Source organism: Callorhinus ursinus, unplaced genomic scaffold, assembly GCF_003265705.2.
Source record: "Callorhinus ursinus isolate GAN/ISIS: 27379988/994484 unplaced genomic scaffold, GSC_fseal_2.0 scaffold1, whole genome shotgun sequence".
NCBI lineage: Eukaryota > Metazoa > Chordata > Mammalia > Carnivora > Otariidae > Callorhinus > Callorhinus ursinus.
This window is the reverse complement of record NW_027397063.1, coordinates 116,004,514-116,021,024: the sequence shown is the minus strand read 5'-3', so window position 1 is coordinate 116,021,024 and position 16,511 is coordinate 116,004,514. Positions and strand designations below refer to the sequence as shown.

Sequence of the window (16,511 nt, the reverse complement as noted above, 5' to 3'; positions counted from 1 at the left end):
ATTGCTCAATTGGAGAAAAGAGATTTTTGGTAGGCAGCCAGCAGACCTGGCCACAGACCTTAAACAAAGAAAGGGGAGAAGGTTTGAATAATGGAAATCACATAGGAAAACAAAATAAGGACTCTGAAAGTTTCTTTTTTGAATTACTTTTTTCTTTGAATTAATTTGATTTTTGTTTATTTTCAAGGAAATCTGTGCCTTAGAATTATGTTCATATAATTATTTGTGTTCTTTATTCTTAACTTGTTTACTAAAAGTTTTGAGGCAGGTACTAGATTCAAAGAGAGAGAAAGAATGGTATTGACTTTTGTTCAAGGCCAATGCAAATATTGTATGTCAAAATGCTTTGCCAGGCAAAAGATCAGAAAGCTCTTGGGCAGTCTGGTTTTCCCAGGGGTCTAGTCCCTGACTACCTCTCCAATATTATTTTCTACCCATCTTCCCCTCAGACATCACACTCTAGCCTCACTGCCTTGCTTAGAAGATTCCAAGAATACTTTTGCTCCATGACATTTGCATTTTCTCTTCCCTTTGCCTGGAACACTTCCTCCAGATATTTCCATGGCTTGCTCCCTTACTTTAGGATTACTGAATAAATGTGGCCACTTTAGAGAGGCATTCCCTAACTTTCCTACTCAATATAAAATAGCATTTTCTCCCCAACTCCCACATAACTTCTTCCCTCTTTTTTAAAAAAGATTTTATTTATTTATTTGAGAAAGAGAGAGAGAGCAAGCATGAGCTGGGGGGGGGGCAGTGGGAGAGGGAGAGAGAGAATCCCAAACAAACTCCCCACCGATCAGGGAGCCCAATGTGGGACTCGATCCCACGATCCTGAGATCATGACCCAAGCTGAAATCAAGAGTCGGCCACTTAACTGGCTGAGCCACCAGGCACCCCAACTTCTACCCTCTTACTCTGCATTTTCTTCATAATATTTATCACTACCACTGTATATTATATACTTATGCATTTATTCATTTATACCCATCTTCCTCACTAGCACGTAGGCTGCTTATAGGCAAAGACTTTGCTTTATTTATTGCTATATCACCAGCAGCTTAGATATGCTTGGCACAAAGCAGATGCTCTGTATTTATTGCATGAATGAGTATATTTGGTCAGGCATGAGCAAAGCCATAGAAATAAATACTGTTCAAACCACATTAATATTTTCCAAGTTACCACAAAAAAGGAAGCCTTTTTGTTGCTCTAATTTTTTTTATTTACCATTTTTTTTAAATAATGATGACTGGACATCCACATGCAAAGAATGAAGTTGGACCCCTTCCTCACACCATACACAAAAATTAACTTCAAATTGATCATAGGCATAAATGTAAGCTAAAACTATAAAACTCTTAGAAGAAAACATAGAAGTAAATATTTGTGACATTGGATTAAGCATTGGTTTCTTAGATGTGACACCAAAAGCAAATTGCTAAAATTAAAAACAGATAAATCAGACTTCATAAAAATTTTTAAAACTTCATTCTTCAAAGGACACTGTCAGGGCACCTGGGTGGCTCAGTTGGTTAAGTGTCTGCCTTCAGCTCAGGTCATGATCCTGGGGTCCTGGGATCAAGCCCCACATTGGGCTCCCTGCCTGGCAGGGAGCCTGCTTCTCGCTCTCTCTCTGCCCCCTGCCTCGTGCTCTCTCTCTTGTGCTCGCTCTCCCACTCTCTCTCTCTCTCAAATAAATGAAAAAAAATCTTAAAAAAAAAAAAGACACCGTCAAGAAAGTGAAAAGATGGGGCGCCCCGGTGGCTCAGTCATTAAGTGTCTGTCTTCAGCTCAGGTCATGATCTCAGGGTCCTAGAATCAAGCCCTGTATCCGGCTCTCTGCTCAGTGGGAAGCCTGCTTCTCCCTCTCTTGCTTCCCCTGCTTGTGTTCTCTCTCTGGCTGTCTCTCTCTCTGTCAAATAAATAAATAAAATCTTTTAAAAAAAGAAGAAAAAAATTTTTTTAAAAAAGTGAAAAGAACCCACACACAATGAGAGAAATGTTTTCAAGTCATATCTGTGATAAAGAACTTATATCTAGAAATAAAGAACTCCTACAACTCAATAATAAAAAGGCTAATAACGCAATTTTAAAATGGTCTAAGGCTAAGAATAGACATTTCTCCAAAGAAGATATACAAATAGCTAATAAGCACATGAAAGGATGCTCAACATTATTAGCCATCAGGGAAATACAAATCACAACATGAGATACCACGTATGGCCCACTAGAGTAGCTATAATCAAAAGACAAGGGTTGGTGAGGATGTGGAGAAACTGGACCCTCACTGCAGATGGGCATGTGAACTGTAAAATTTTAGCCACTTTGGAAATTCCTCAGAGTGCTAAATATAGAGTTATCCTATAACATAGCAAATCCATTCCTAGGTATAGAGCTAAGAAAGATGAAACCATATATCCACACAAAAACCTGTACACGAATGTTCATAGCAGCACTATTCATAATAGCCAAAAAGTAGAAAAAACACAAACATCAGTCAACTAATGAATGGATAAATAAAATATGGATTGTAAACATACAGTGAAATATTACTAGGCAATACAAAGGAATGAAGTACTGGTATATGCTACAACATGGATGAACTTTCAAAACATTTAAGTAAAAGAAGCCCGTTGTAAAAGACCACATATTGTGTGATTCCATTTACAGGAAATGTCCAAAATAGGCAAATCTATAAAGAGAGAAAGTGGGGAGCCTGGGTGGCTCAGCTGATTGGGCATCTGATTCTTTTTTCTTTTTTAAGATTTTATTTATTTATTTGTCAGAGAGAAAGAGAGAGAGAGCACAAGCAGGGGGAGATGCAGGCAGAGGAAGAAGCAGGCTCCCTGCGGCTCCCCTCTGAGCAGGGAGCCTGATGCGGGAATCCATCCCAGGACCCCAGGGTCATGACCTGAGTCAAAGGCACAAGCTTAACTGACTGAGCCACCCAGGCGTCCCTGGGCGTCTGATTCTTGATTTCGACTCAGGTCGTGGGATCAAGCCCTAAATCTGGCTTCATGCTCAGCAGGGTGTCTGTTTCTCTCTCTCCCTCTCCCTCTGGCCCTCCCCACACTTGTGCTCTCTCTCTAAAATAAATAAATAAATCCTAAAAAAAAGAAAAAGACAGTGTTCAGTGGTTGCCTATGGCTGGAGGAGTGGGGAAGAATGGGGAGTGATTGCTAATAAGTCCTGGGTTCCTTTTTGGGGTGATGAAATTTATCTAACAGAGGTACACATACTGTGAACATACTAAAAACCATTGAATTATGTACCTGAAATGGGGAAATTGTATGATGTGTGAATTACAAATTTTTTTAAGTAATAAGCCCTTTGTTAGGTTTCTGTTTCAGGGACAGAATTAAATCCATATCATACCCACGTTGTTGTTACTTTACCTAAACCACTTACAATGCTCTAGAGCCATGGTTTTCCCAAAGTACGGTCCCTGAACCAGAGACATCAGGATTCCCAGTAATTTGTTAATAGATTCGTCGGCCTTACTCCAGACCTACTGAATCAAAAACCCTGGGGTGGTGCCCAGCAACTTGTGTTTCAAATAAGGCCTCTAGGTAATTCTGATGCTCACTGAAGTTACTCAATCCACTTCTTAGGAGGAACCTAAGATTTCTTTCCCTAAGACAAGTTTGACTGTACAAAATTCCTACACCACTCCCACCCTCAGGTTATTGACCACTGTCTTTTTAAATAATTATGCAGGGCTCCTCCGCTCTTTTCCTTTCTTCTTTCTCCACACATGCCATTTAAGTCATGGCCTGCTCTGTATATTGCTACACACTTCCACCTCTCTGACTTCCTTTCTCTATGTGGCCAGGCTGGTAGAAGTAATAATCCAATATTTAGGCTCATGTGAACCTAGGAAATCCCACTTCTTAGTCTTGAGACCTCAGGCACGTGGAAAATGCAGTTTCCAACTAGAGCATGCTACATTGTCAAATTGAGTATTTGGTTTCCAATTTATTAGTGTTCCTTTTATATACAGTTCCCTTGGAATTCTGGGGAGAAGAGGTGCTCATCAGGCCAGGAGAGAGGCATGCTGGGCCCCCAGCTGAATGACCTCATAATAATGCCAAAATTTCACTCTTGGTCCCAAGTACCCACCACCATGACATTTACCAAATCTTATCACATTTACCCTGCTTTCCAAACACCTAACCCTCTTATATCAACCTACTTTGTTTCCCCACACCTCCACCTACATGATGAGCATGGTCAGTGAACAGCCATGATAATGACTTTTCTGCGGTCACTGCGGTTTGCCTGGAAGCTTGAGAGCATATACAGAGGTTCTAGGGTCTTGGAGAGTCAGTGGCAGAACCCAGGGGCTTGAGGCAGCATAGCTTCAGGCCTACCCACGACAAAAAAGTAAACCCCTTGTCTAAGTGCTACATATAGTTCAGTTGCCCCCACACGGGTCATAACAGGGGTGAAGGTGACTTCTATCAGCCATGCTTAATGTGCACACATACGTGTATATATAATATATTCAGAGATATGGAAATAAATCTCTCACCAGCTCTCTTTCTACAACAGAAAACAGAAATAGAGAAAAATTTAACAAATGCAAACCCAGAGCTAAGTTATCAGAAACCAAATTAAAGCTGTTGGTGTTTTTATCGAAACATCTCTACCTCTGAAATCTAATTTCTTGCAGCTTTCCATATAGGATCCTGTGTTGTATTATTTATAAGAAAACTATAAGAACCATTTCACAATATATGTAAATGAAGCCATCATGCTGTATGCCTTAAACTTACATGTCAATTATTTCTCAATGAAACTGGAGGGGGAAAAAAAGAAAATAATATTCTGTCCTCCCTTGACAGCATTTTCTGGCTGCAGAAACCACTGCAGCCATGAAGTAACAGAATGATTTCGGTAATGTTTCCATAGCTACCTCGCTTCGAAGTGAGGTTTATTCCGTTTTAAAGTCTACTGACCTATTCACGTTCTTACTTGAAGTATTTTCAATCTAATCTCTTGTCTGCCTATTATTGTCTAACGTTCTTATGATTCCTATATTTAAGGAGGTCCTGTATGCATAAATATATGGTAAGCAGGCCTTCCAGTTAGACAGAACAATGTGATGATTTTTTTTTCTTTTTTTCTGTTCCCTTCTCATCTGATGTGTGTCCTGCCCTTGCATCGCAAGGAAATGTTCCCAAGGTTTTGGGAGGTAAAGGCTGTTTAAGGTGCACTGGTGCCCTCTTGTGGTCACTCTGGCCTTGTGGGTGCTTCCCGGAAGCCTCTTCCACAGACAATTGTCTTGAAAGAAGTTAATGAGAAAGATCACTCAAAATGCCATTGCTGATTGTCATAGGAGTCCTTGTGTCCATGTCTTTTGCCCCCTGCAGGCGTGAGGTCTGTCTAGGATAGGCAGCCTCTCCTGAAACTCTGCTCTTCCCTCCAAGGCAGAGGCCTCATTACAAATGAATGCTGTTCAAGGGCTAAGCCATGGGAAGTGACCTGGGCCACCTCTCAGGGGAAGATGGTGCACCAAAAAACTCTCAGAAAGGCTCTGAAATGAAGGCAACCCACAGAAAAGGGAGATGGGGCTTCACTTCAACAGAACATAGCCCATCCTCAAAAGAGAAAGCAAGCCTTTTAGAAGCTGAAAAAATGAAGCTCCAGTGCTGGGTGGAAAATCAATACAAAACAACCAATAAAATTTTAATTGGTTCAATGCAATTAATTTTTTTTCAGTAAACATGAGAGGGAGTGAATGATACACGGTCCCATCATTGTCCACTAGAACTTTCTGTGATGGTGCAAGGTTCTCTATCTGTGCTATCCAATACAGTGATCACTACCTACGTGGGCTACTGAGCACTTGAAACGTGGCTAATGACACTGAGAAAGAGAACTTTGTATTTCATTTCATTTTAATTAATTTAAATACCACATGTGTCTAGTGGCCACCATTTTGGATGACACAGGTTGAGGTGGACAGACAAGACTACACAGACCATCACAATATAAGCAGAGTTTATAGTACAGGAAAGTACAAAGAACGATCCATGGTGGGAAGGATGAGTTGAGATGATCAGAGAAGAATCCTAGAAGATGAGGCATTTGAGCTACACCTTGAAGAATGTAGCCAAGGAAGTACTAAAAATCCCCGTATCTTTCTAGGCAGAGAGGATAAGGAATGCATTCTAGCTGGCAGGAATAGCATGTCCAAAGGCATGGAGGTGAGAAACTGTAAGTACATGTCCAAGGAACAGAGGTGTGGTATGTGAGGTACATGTGGCTGGAAAGGATTATGGAAGCATCCATAGAAATAAGAAATCTGAGGTCTTGACTGCCTTGAAAGGTATTTTGGTTAAAATCAATAGTCAGTGGAACATGTAATAATCTCTCCAGAGGCTAGGAGGGGAAATGGGAGCCTGTCCTAACGCTAGGGCTTTGGGCAGAAGTCACTGAAGGTTAGCTATTACATTCAGAGTTCTAGTTTAGGCTTATTAGCCTAATGGCTGTGTGTGGAGGGATTGCAGGAACCAGGCCTCAAGACAGAGTATCAGCAGAGAAACATTGCAACAGTTGGCCCAGCGAGAAACAGGGAAGGGACTTAATCAGGAGGAGGGACCTGCTGGGCCCTGGGCCCCCCAGTCTCCCACATACGATATTTCAGAACTATCATGCTATTGTAACCATAATGAAGCCAAAGACTCAGAGCAGCTTCATACCCTAAGACACATGCCATCCAGCAATAAAAAATTAATTTCAAGATAACTTGAGTTCTTTCTTGCATTTCTCAGACACCATTGCGTGGCCTCCATTCATACCCTGGCACCTGGAGGGCCATGGCACTCAGAGAACTCCTCTTTCCCCTCCCATGTACTTCACTCATGCCCCACATCTGCTCTCACATGTGCCCTCCCCGCCCCCCGCCCCAAACTGCCTGGAAAACTTTTCTATCGCTAGGTCCTGAGCTTCCTGTGCTTCCACCTTCTCTCTTTCTTCTCAGCACTCCAGCTCTCTCTCCATCCCCTAGTCTCCATTTTCTGCCCCTCTAAACTCCAAGGAACGAGTTTCCTTATTGTGTAGGGGAGAGCAAGAACCAACGCGGGCAAAGCCAAAACAACCCCTACACACACACACACACACATGGTTATCCCATACACAAATGAACACCCTAGAGAGTCTGGTAGTCTATCTCCACCTCTCCTCCCCCTGCTTTTCTCCCATCTTTTTCTGGAGTGACTTCAAAGTAGGGGCCTCGGACCAGAAGCATTGTGTCACCTGGGAGCTCATCAAAAATGTGTGCATGAGCCCTAGTCCAAACTACTGAATTCCAGTCTCAGGGGAAACGGCCCAGGAAACTGTTTTAATGTGCCTGCCAGGAGACTCTAATCATTAAATCTGAAGAATCACTGGCCTAACAGATTTGAAAGCCATTAATCTCTTGTACCTATAGAGGTGCTTCCCAGTGAACTTGACTAGATCCATCTGCCCCTTTTAATAAATCTTGGGACTAGGTAATGAGAAGTTTCCCAGACAGAGACATGTCCATATTCACACTTAATCTTCCCTCCCTACAAGAGTTTTGGCTAGGGCAGTGTTCCATGACCTCTTGTACATCGTGGCTCATGAGGAAAATGAGAGGATTTGGAGGCACATGAGTAAACACAAAGTGATCTCCCCCAGAGGTGCCCTGCTATGGGGAGGACAGTCACAAGATTTCCCTGTCTGCCTTAAAGGAAGCAAATGTGAGACCATATCCGAACGCCCAAATATTGGGTTCTGTCTCACCCATACTGGGGCCCTGAAACACAGCAAGTGGAAGCCTAAGTATCTGCCAGAGTCCTGCTGGTGGCCCATTCTGCCATATAAGAAGCACATTAGAGGGATGAACCTTACCCATATCACTTTCTACTTCAAAATCCAGCCCTAGAAGCTTAGATCTGTACTTGGTTACCTAATCCTGTTCCATGTCATCTATTAGTCTGGTCTCCCTTTCTCCTGCTTATCAACAGGAGAATTGGAATGAGCTTTCAAGGTGGTGATGACACCCAATATTGTTACCTGACTAAACCTTGGCCTTTGGTTCTCCTGCTCCTTAGCAGACTGCCTGCTACAGTACTTACTCTAGTAAGATCACAGCAGGACACACTTCTTGATCATTTGTGCATGTGTACGAATCCAGCATGGAAATTATAGTTGTGATCCACCTCATCACACATCCACTCCTGGGTGTCAGGCAGTCCTGCTCAGAAAAGTCCATCTTTGGTGAGTCTGTATTTATCCTCACTTCCTCATCAAGGTATCAGTTTCAAACCACTTCTCTCCATCTCTATGATTTCTTCTTCCCCTCTTCCTTCTCTTCTTTCCCTATTATTCTCCCCTTCCATTTTTTTCCCACTTTCATATTTTTCCCATGAGGAAAAAAAAATGCCCTACATTAGCTGATGTCTACTGGAAAGAGCACCAAAGTTAGAATCCAGCTCCCTAGATTGAAGTACCAACTCTCTAATGATATATCTATATGATATAGATAATAATGCTTTTTCTCAGAGTTCATAAACAATTACTAAATAGCTACAATGCACTGAGCACTGTGCTAGGTATTGGGGATATATTAGTGATCACTAATAATTATATACCAGCAACTGTGAGAGGTACTCTGGAAGATGATACAGAGTGCCATCACGGCATCTGGCATGAAGGTTCATCTTTTTCAGGAGGGGGCTTAGAGTTGCCACAAGTGTATGACAGAACACTGTGAACTATAAAATCATACAGAAATGTAAATTATAATTTATATTCTGATCTATTTCTCCTCTGTCTCATTTCCTCATTCCTTTTCCTTCTCTTGTTGCTTTTAGCGGGGTGGTGCCTCAAATCAACTCTAGGTTCTCTCTCAAGCAAGGATTACCATCTATAGATTTAATGCAAGGTACCCAAACCAATACAGTAACTGGTATCCAAACCCATCTATAGATTCAATGCAATCCCTATCAAAATTTCAACTGTATTTTTTAAAGAAATAGAAAAAAAAATGATTCTAAAACTTGTATGGAATCACAAAAGACCCTAAATATCCAAAGCAATCTTGAGAAAGAAGAATAAATCTGGAGGTATCACACTTCCTGATTTCAAACTATACCTCAAAGCTATAGTTAGTCATCAAAATCATATGGTTCTAGCATAAAATCAGGCACATAGACTGATGGAACCCAATTGAGAGCCCAGAAATAAACTCATGTATATACAAGCAACTAATCTTTGACAAGGGAGCCAAGAATATCCAATGTGGAAGAGATAGTCTCTTTGGGGACCCTGGGTGGCTCAGTCAGTTGGGCTTCTGCCTTTGGCTTGGGTCATGATCCTGGGGCCCTGCAATCAGGCCGCACATCAGGCTCCTTGCTCGGCGGGGAGCCTGCTTCTCCCTCTCCCTCTGCTGGCCACTCTGCCTGCTTGTGCGCTCTGTCTCTCTGTCAAATAAATAAATAAAATCTTAAAAAAAAAAAAAAGATAGTCTCTTCAATAAATGGCGCTAAGGAAACTGGATAATCACATTCAAAAGAATGAAACTAGACCCATAATTTACTCCACTGACAAAAATTAACTCGAAATGGATTAAGGACTTAAATGTAAGACCCAAGACTATGAAACTCCTAGAAGAAAATATAAAGAAAAAATTCCCTGACATTGGTTTCAGCAATGTTTTTTTGCATATGACACATAAAACACAAGCAATAAAAGCAAAACTAAACAAGTGGGACTACATCAAACTGAAAAGCTTCTGCAGAACAGAAGAAATGGTTGATCAACATAATGAAAAGGCAATCTACAGAATGGGACAAAATAATTGCAAATCATATATCTGCTAATGGGGTTAATACCCAAAATATATAAAGAACACCTACAACTCAATGGCAAAAATAATAATCCAACTTTAAAATGGGCAAAGGACCAGAATAGACAGTTTTCCAAAGAAGACATACAGATGGCCAACAGGTACATGAAAAAGTGCTCAACATCAGTCATCATCAGGGAAATGCAAATTAAAATCACAGTGAGGTATCACTTCATACCTATTAGAATGGCTATCCTCAAAAAGACAAGAAATAACAAGTGTTGGCAAAAATGTGGAGAAAGGGGAATGCATTGTTGGTGGAACATAAATTAGTATAGCCACTATGGAAAACAATATGGAGGTTCCTCAAAAAACTGTAAATAGAACTACCATATGATCCAGCAATCCCATTTCTGGGTATTATCTGAAGGAAATGAAATCACTATCTCAAAGAGATATCTGCCCTCTCATGTTCATTGAAGCATTATTTACAATAATCAAGATATGGAAACAACCTAAGGGTCCATTGATGGATGAATAAAGAAAATATGGTATGTATATACAATGGAATATTATTCAGCCATAAAAAAGAAATTCCTGTCATTTGCAATAATATGGATGAAACTTGAGGGCTTTGTGCTAAGTGAAATCAGTCAGAAAGAGAAAAGCAAATACAGTATGATCTCACCTATATGTGAAATCCAGAAAAGTCGAACTCATGGAAATAGAGAATAGAATGGTGGTCGTCAGTGCTGGGGAGTGAGGGAAGGTTAGAGGAAATGGGGAGATGTTGGTCAGAGGGTAAAAACTTCCAGTTATAAGATGAATAAGTCCTGAGGATCTCATGTACAACTCGGTAACTATAATTAACCGTACTGTACTATATACTTTAAAGTTGATAAGAGAGTAGATCTTAAACGTTCTCACCACACACACACACACACACACACACACACACACACACACACATAGAAGACAACTATATGAAGTGATAGATGTGTTAACTAACCTATTGTGGTAACTATTACACAATATATATGTATATCAAGTCATCATGTCATATACCTTAAACTTACACAATGTTATGTATCAATTATATCTCAAAGTTGGAAAAATAAGATAAAATAAAATAAATAGAACTACATCTTTATATAATCAGAAAAACTCTTAGTAAACATTTAGGGAGAATGGGATGGACTACAGGGTTTGGAAATAAAGATGAATCTTCAAGAATTTTTAAAATAAGGTAAGCATTTATTCAGCATTTATTGAATATCCACATCTGCCAGATGCAGTGTCAGGCGCTGAAGATACAGTGAAAACAGACATGTGCCCTACTAGGTATTTGCCCCAAAGATACAGATGTAGCGATCTGAAAAGGGACCTGCACCCCAATGTTTATAGCAGCAATGTCCACCGTAGCCAAACTATGGGAAGAGCCCAGATGTCCATCGACAGATGAATGGATAAAGAAGATGTGGCATATATATACTATGGAGTATTATTCAGCCATCAGAAAGGATGAAATCTTACCATTTACATTGACATGGATGGAACTGGAGGGGATTATGCTGAGCAAAATAAGTCAATCAGGGAATTAACCATTACTGTATGGTTTCAGTTATATGAGGAATATAAGAAATAGCACAGAGGATCATAGGGGAAAGGAGAGAAAAATGGAATGGGAAGAAATCAGAGAGGGGGACAAACCAGGAGAAACTCTTAACTGTGGGAAAGAAACTGAGGGTTGCTGAAGGGGAGGTGGGGGGATGGGGTAACTGGATGCTGGGCATTAAGGAGGGCACTTAATGTGATGAGCACTGGGTGTTATATGCAACCGATGAATCACTGAACTCTACCTCCGAAACTAATGATGTTCTATATGCTGGCTAATTGAATTTAAATAATAAAATAAAGACATGGGCTTACCCTTATGGAGCTCTCATCTGGAGGGGAGGCAGCTGAGCACATAGCACACTGTGACAAGTGCTTTGACATGAGAAGGACTGAGGAGAGTAAAAGCCAAGTGGCTCCTAAACCAGCTTGGAATGTCAAAGGAGGCTTTGCAGCGGAGACAAGGTCTGAGCTGGGTCCAGAAGGACAGTTACCGAGCTCACCAAACTGAGGGAAATACATATCACCTCATAGCAAACATAAAAATAGCTATAGAGCAGACGATGGACTCTGAGAAACCAACTGAGGGTTCTAGAGGGGAGGGGGGTGGGGGGATGGGTTAGCCGGGTGATGGGTATTAAGGAGGGCACGTTCTGCGTGGAGCACTGGGTGTTATACGCAAGAAATGAATCATGGAACCCTACATCAAAAACTCATGATGTAATGTACGGTGATTACCATAACATAATAATAATAAAAAAAAAAACAGTACAGAGCAGGAAAAGTCTTTGGAGACCTCTAGGGAGAGCATTTCAAATATTCCAAGGACCAGAATGTCTTCTCTCCCTAGAAAAGCCACAGAGGAAGAACACAAGATGGCAGTGGTGCAATGGGATTGCACAAAGCAGGGAGGCCTTGAAGCGTCTGACAGAAACTGCAAGTCTAAGACAAGTCGACAAGACATGAGGGGGGCTCACTTGCCCCTTGGGGTGGGAGCTGGACAGAGCGAAGTGATAGAACCTTCCTGGAGTACAAGGCAGCATTATGTACCGAAAGCCTCAAAAATGTCCCTGGTTTCAGACCTAGTAATTCAACCTTTAGAAATGGATCCTAAGCGAAGATTTTCATACAAGGATGTTTATAATGGCATTATTTTCAAATGTTGAGGAACTGGAAACAAGCCAAGTAATGGTTAGATGAATTGGAGCACAGTAAAATAGCAGATGACAATTATAATCATGCTCTTAAATAGCACTTAATGATAAGGAAAATGCTCAGGATATAATTTCAAGTGCAAAAAATAGGATACAAAACTGTATGTATGGCATGATTCATTTTATTAAAAAAACGTATCTATGTATTATGTATATATGTGTATGCAAAGAAAAAAGACTGGAAGGAAAACTATCAAAATATCAGCAGTGGTGGCATTACAAGTGGTTTTCATTTAATTCCTTAAGCTTTTCTTTATATTCCAAGTTTTTATCCTATGTATGCCCTGCTATCAACAGGGAAAATTACAGGCACTATAAAAGAAAATGTTAACAGAGGCTATCTCTAGAAAATGAGGTTAAAGTTGACTTTTTAAATTCTTCATGCTATCCAAAATATTTTCTCAGTATTTCATGCTATGACTAGTTATGACTCTTTAAAAGAAATCACTGAAGAGCTGTTTTTACTAGGAACCCAGAATGCTTAGGAAACAAGCTGCTATTTTAAGAGATTAGTGATTAAATCACCTGCTGAGAACAGGTGTCAGCTTAGCAGAGAATGATATGGTCGCTCCCTCCCCTATCCCAGCACCAGAGGACCTCCTATTGCCCCTCCACATTTTCTGCCCCATGCACCTACCTTTGCAAATGGGAAGTCGGCAGGGCTTTTGACCTTGATCTGTAATCTGCTGGCTTAACTTTCTTATGCCTTTTCTCTGTAACCTGGCATTAAGAGGGTTTGCAGGTGGCAGGGCAAGGCCAGCCCATTAAGCCTAGCAGGTACTCCTGGAGTGCTGGGAGGGGATAGCCCACATAAAGGGGATCTTCTAAAATAAGTACTTGAATCCCTTTGTGTAAAGATCTCTTCTCCTCACCATTCTTCATTTTTGCACCCAATTAGCTAACAACAATTTTTCAGCAAGCACATCCCTAGCAAGTAAGTATTTGGAGGCTGGATCACTTCCCCTATCTTTCCTTCTCCTCTATTAGTTGGGCTCTATGGATTTTGAAAAACATTCTTTTGCTGGAGGAGACAGAAGCTACACTCCGTGTCATTCTCCCGGGTCTTTATCATCTACAAACATTGCACTAAATTTCCCAAACAGCAGGCCTACACCTTCCATGCTCTACTTGCCCCTAACATAGCTTTTTAAAAAACTTTTGCTTGTCTTTGGCCTTTTTTTTTTTTTTTAAACCACAAGCTTTGGCTTGTTCTGAGCTCTAGCCTTCCTGACACTCTTCTCACAGGTATGACAGGCCCAGGCCAGACATTAGTTCTCACTGCACCCCATCTCCATGGGATTATGTTCACCTCACGGTCTAAAAATGTCGACTATATTTTGTTTCTCAGATTCTGTACCTGATCTATAGTGTACAGATCTCGAACCCATTTACTGGGTGCTTCCACCTAAAAGTGTCTCTGTTTTCATATTCCTTTTGTGCTGTGTGATAGCAGGTTTCATGGTTTTATTCCCCCCCCCCGACTCCTTCCAATTTTGGGTGGAATCTCTCAAGTAGGTAGGTGTTTCCTGTCAAACAAGTCTCCCCAGATTTATGCAGCGCACTCAGTAATCTCTGCCAGAAGGGCTGGTATCAAAAGCCACAATCTAAAAACCAAAGCCTGCTAGTTAACAGTGGGAGTAGCCAATACTTCAATTTTCATTCTTCATTATTCTTCACAAGGGGCAACCTTTAAAATGGAAGGTGACATGTTTATAGCTTCTGCACACCTCTCCTCTTAGCCTTCCATGTATTTTATAAGGGCCTTCAAAGCCAATAAAGATATATATGTGGCAGGGTTCTACTAGCAGCGCTCACTCCTTCCTATATAAATCTATAGGTGTGACTATTGATCAATAGTACTGATATATACTGGTGAGTGTCAGCCACATCCTGCTTGCCTGTGTGCTCCAGCCTGACAATTCGCTCCTGCTCCCTGTGTCAGCCCACGGGGTTCCCCTGAAGGGAGTTGGTCACCAATGCCATGACTCACCTCTTCCTCACTGGGCGGGAACAGCCTTGTGGGCTCCTGCTCCAGCCGGTACCCTGCCACTGCTGTGCTCTCTCGCTGTTGATGAGCGTGGCGCTGCTAGGCAGAGCACAAAGCTGCACCCTTGGCCCCAGATCTCCTCTGCAGAGTTGGGGGAGACCCAACCAAGCCTTCCACCCTCTCTGCAAGCAGACAGAACCCACTGTGCCTGCAGCGTGTACTGCTTGCTTAGGCAGGAAGCTAAGCATAGCACACCCTGCAACAATTCCCTTGGCTTTCAGACTTTCTGCATCCTTTGTGGCTTTCCCTGTTAAAATGTGCTTGTTCACCAGTTCATTCCCTAGAAAATCCTTTCATAGTTCCCTTAAGAAAACAGCTCTTATTGGGACGTCTGGGTGGCTCACTCAGTTGGGCATCTGCCTTTGGCTCAGGTCATGATACCAGGGAACCTGTTTCTCCTTCTACCTGCTGCTCCTCCTGCTTGTACTCTCTCTCTCTCTCTCTCTGACAAATAAGTAAATAAAATCTTTAAAAAACAAGAAAAGAAAACAGTTCTTATTGAATGTCAACTATACTTCAATAATTAAAAAACAAAAGAAACAGCTCTTAAATCAGCTTAATCAGAGCAAATTGCCTGCCTCTCACTGTTGATAATCTTTAACTCTAGCCAGTTCTCAACTTCAAATGTTTAAGAAGCAGCAAACTGAAAACACACACACAATGGTCATGATTTTTCTCACACCTCTTCCCACCCATTCCCTTTTGCTGGGTCTCCTGGAACCAGGCACTCAACAAGGGTTTCTGAAATGCTCTCATCCTCACCTAATCCATGTCTTACTTATCCTTCAAGAGCCTCAAGTCTCAACTCTACAGCTATGAAACTATTGCTACAGAGGAGACCTCCAAGACAATCTCATCAGTCCCATCTTTTATCTGTAGCAGGTACGAATTTTCACTCACTCACTCAGATGTGGAAAACGTGACATTATTATGCTGTAACTGACCTTGGTGCTAAGGGCTCATTTCCGCTTCATCTTGCCAATGCAGGGTAATTCAGTCACCTTTAGGTTTTTTCTCTTGGCTCCCTTCGGGTTAATACTCAACCAGTTCAGGATTCTCTCTGTGTTCTCATCCTCCAACACCCAACACAATCTAAGGTCAGGTGGGATGTGAGGTCCAGTTTAGGTTCCATCCTGGCAACTGGAATGAGGAAATGGAGTGTCACTAGAGTGTCCTATCTCCACGCTAGTCTCTGCTAGTCTATTGCTTGATCCGTATGGCCAGGCATTGGTGTCCACTGCTGCTGTCAGGGTCCTTCAAAGCCTCCCAAGTCAATGGGCTGCCTTCTCCGTACCTAGGCATACAAGATTTAGCAAATAAAAATATAGGAGACAGGTTAAATTTGAAGTTCAAATAAACAACAAATGATTGGGGGGGGGTGTCTAACCAGCCACCAGCCCTCTCTCAGTACTTTCTCATAAAAAAGAAGTGGAGGGACAAAGACTTCCAGGCCTCCCCTATGGAGGCAGGCCTTGACATAGCTCATCCCTCCTGCTATGTAGGTGGAAGGAAAAGCCAGAAAGAAAGCCACCCCTATGTGTTTGACATTCAAGCACACTGTGACCTCCTCTAGCAAACAAGAGCCCATAGCCTGGAATCCAGCCAGATTAGAAGATCCTCTTCATGTTTAATAGGTGTTGAGTGTTTAGTTTGGGATGATGGAAAAGTTCTGGAGATGAATAGAGGAATGATTGCACAACAATGCAAATGCACTTAATGCTAATGAACTGAACACTTAAAACAATTAAAATGGCAAAATTTTATGTTGTACATATTTTACAATTATTTTTAGAAGTCCCTCTTCATGGAGAGAAGG

The 16,511-nt window shown here is 41.5% G+C and overlaps 1 long non-coding RNA gene across 1 annotated transcript in view; it reads right to left on the bottom strand.

Annotated features, from left to right (window-relative positions):
* Nucleotides 1-16,511, bottom strand: part of LOC141373994 (uncharacterized) — a 62,642-nt gene that overhangs the window by 14,480 nt on the left and 31,651 nt on the right. Inside the window, exon 6 of the long non-coding RNA XR_012380503.1 lies at nt 15,640-15,835. This is a non-coding gene — a long non-coding RNA (uncharacterized lncRNA). The remainder of the gene's footprint in view (nt 1-15,639; nt 15,836-16,511) is intronic.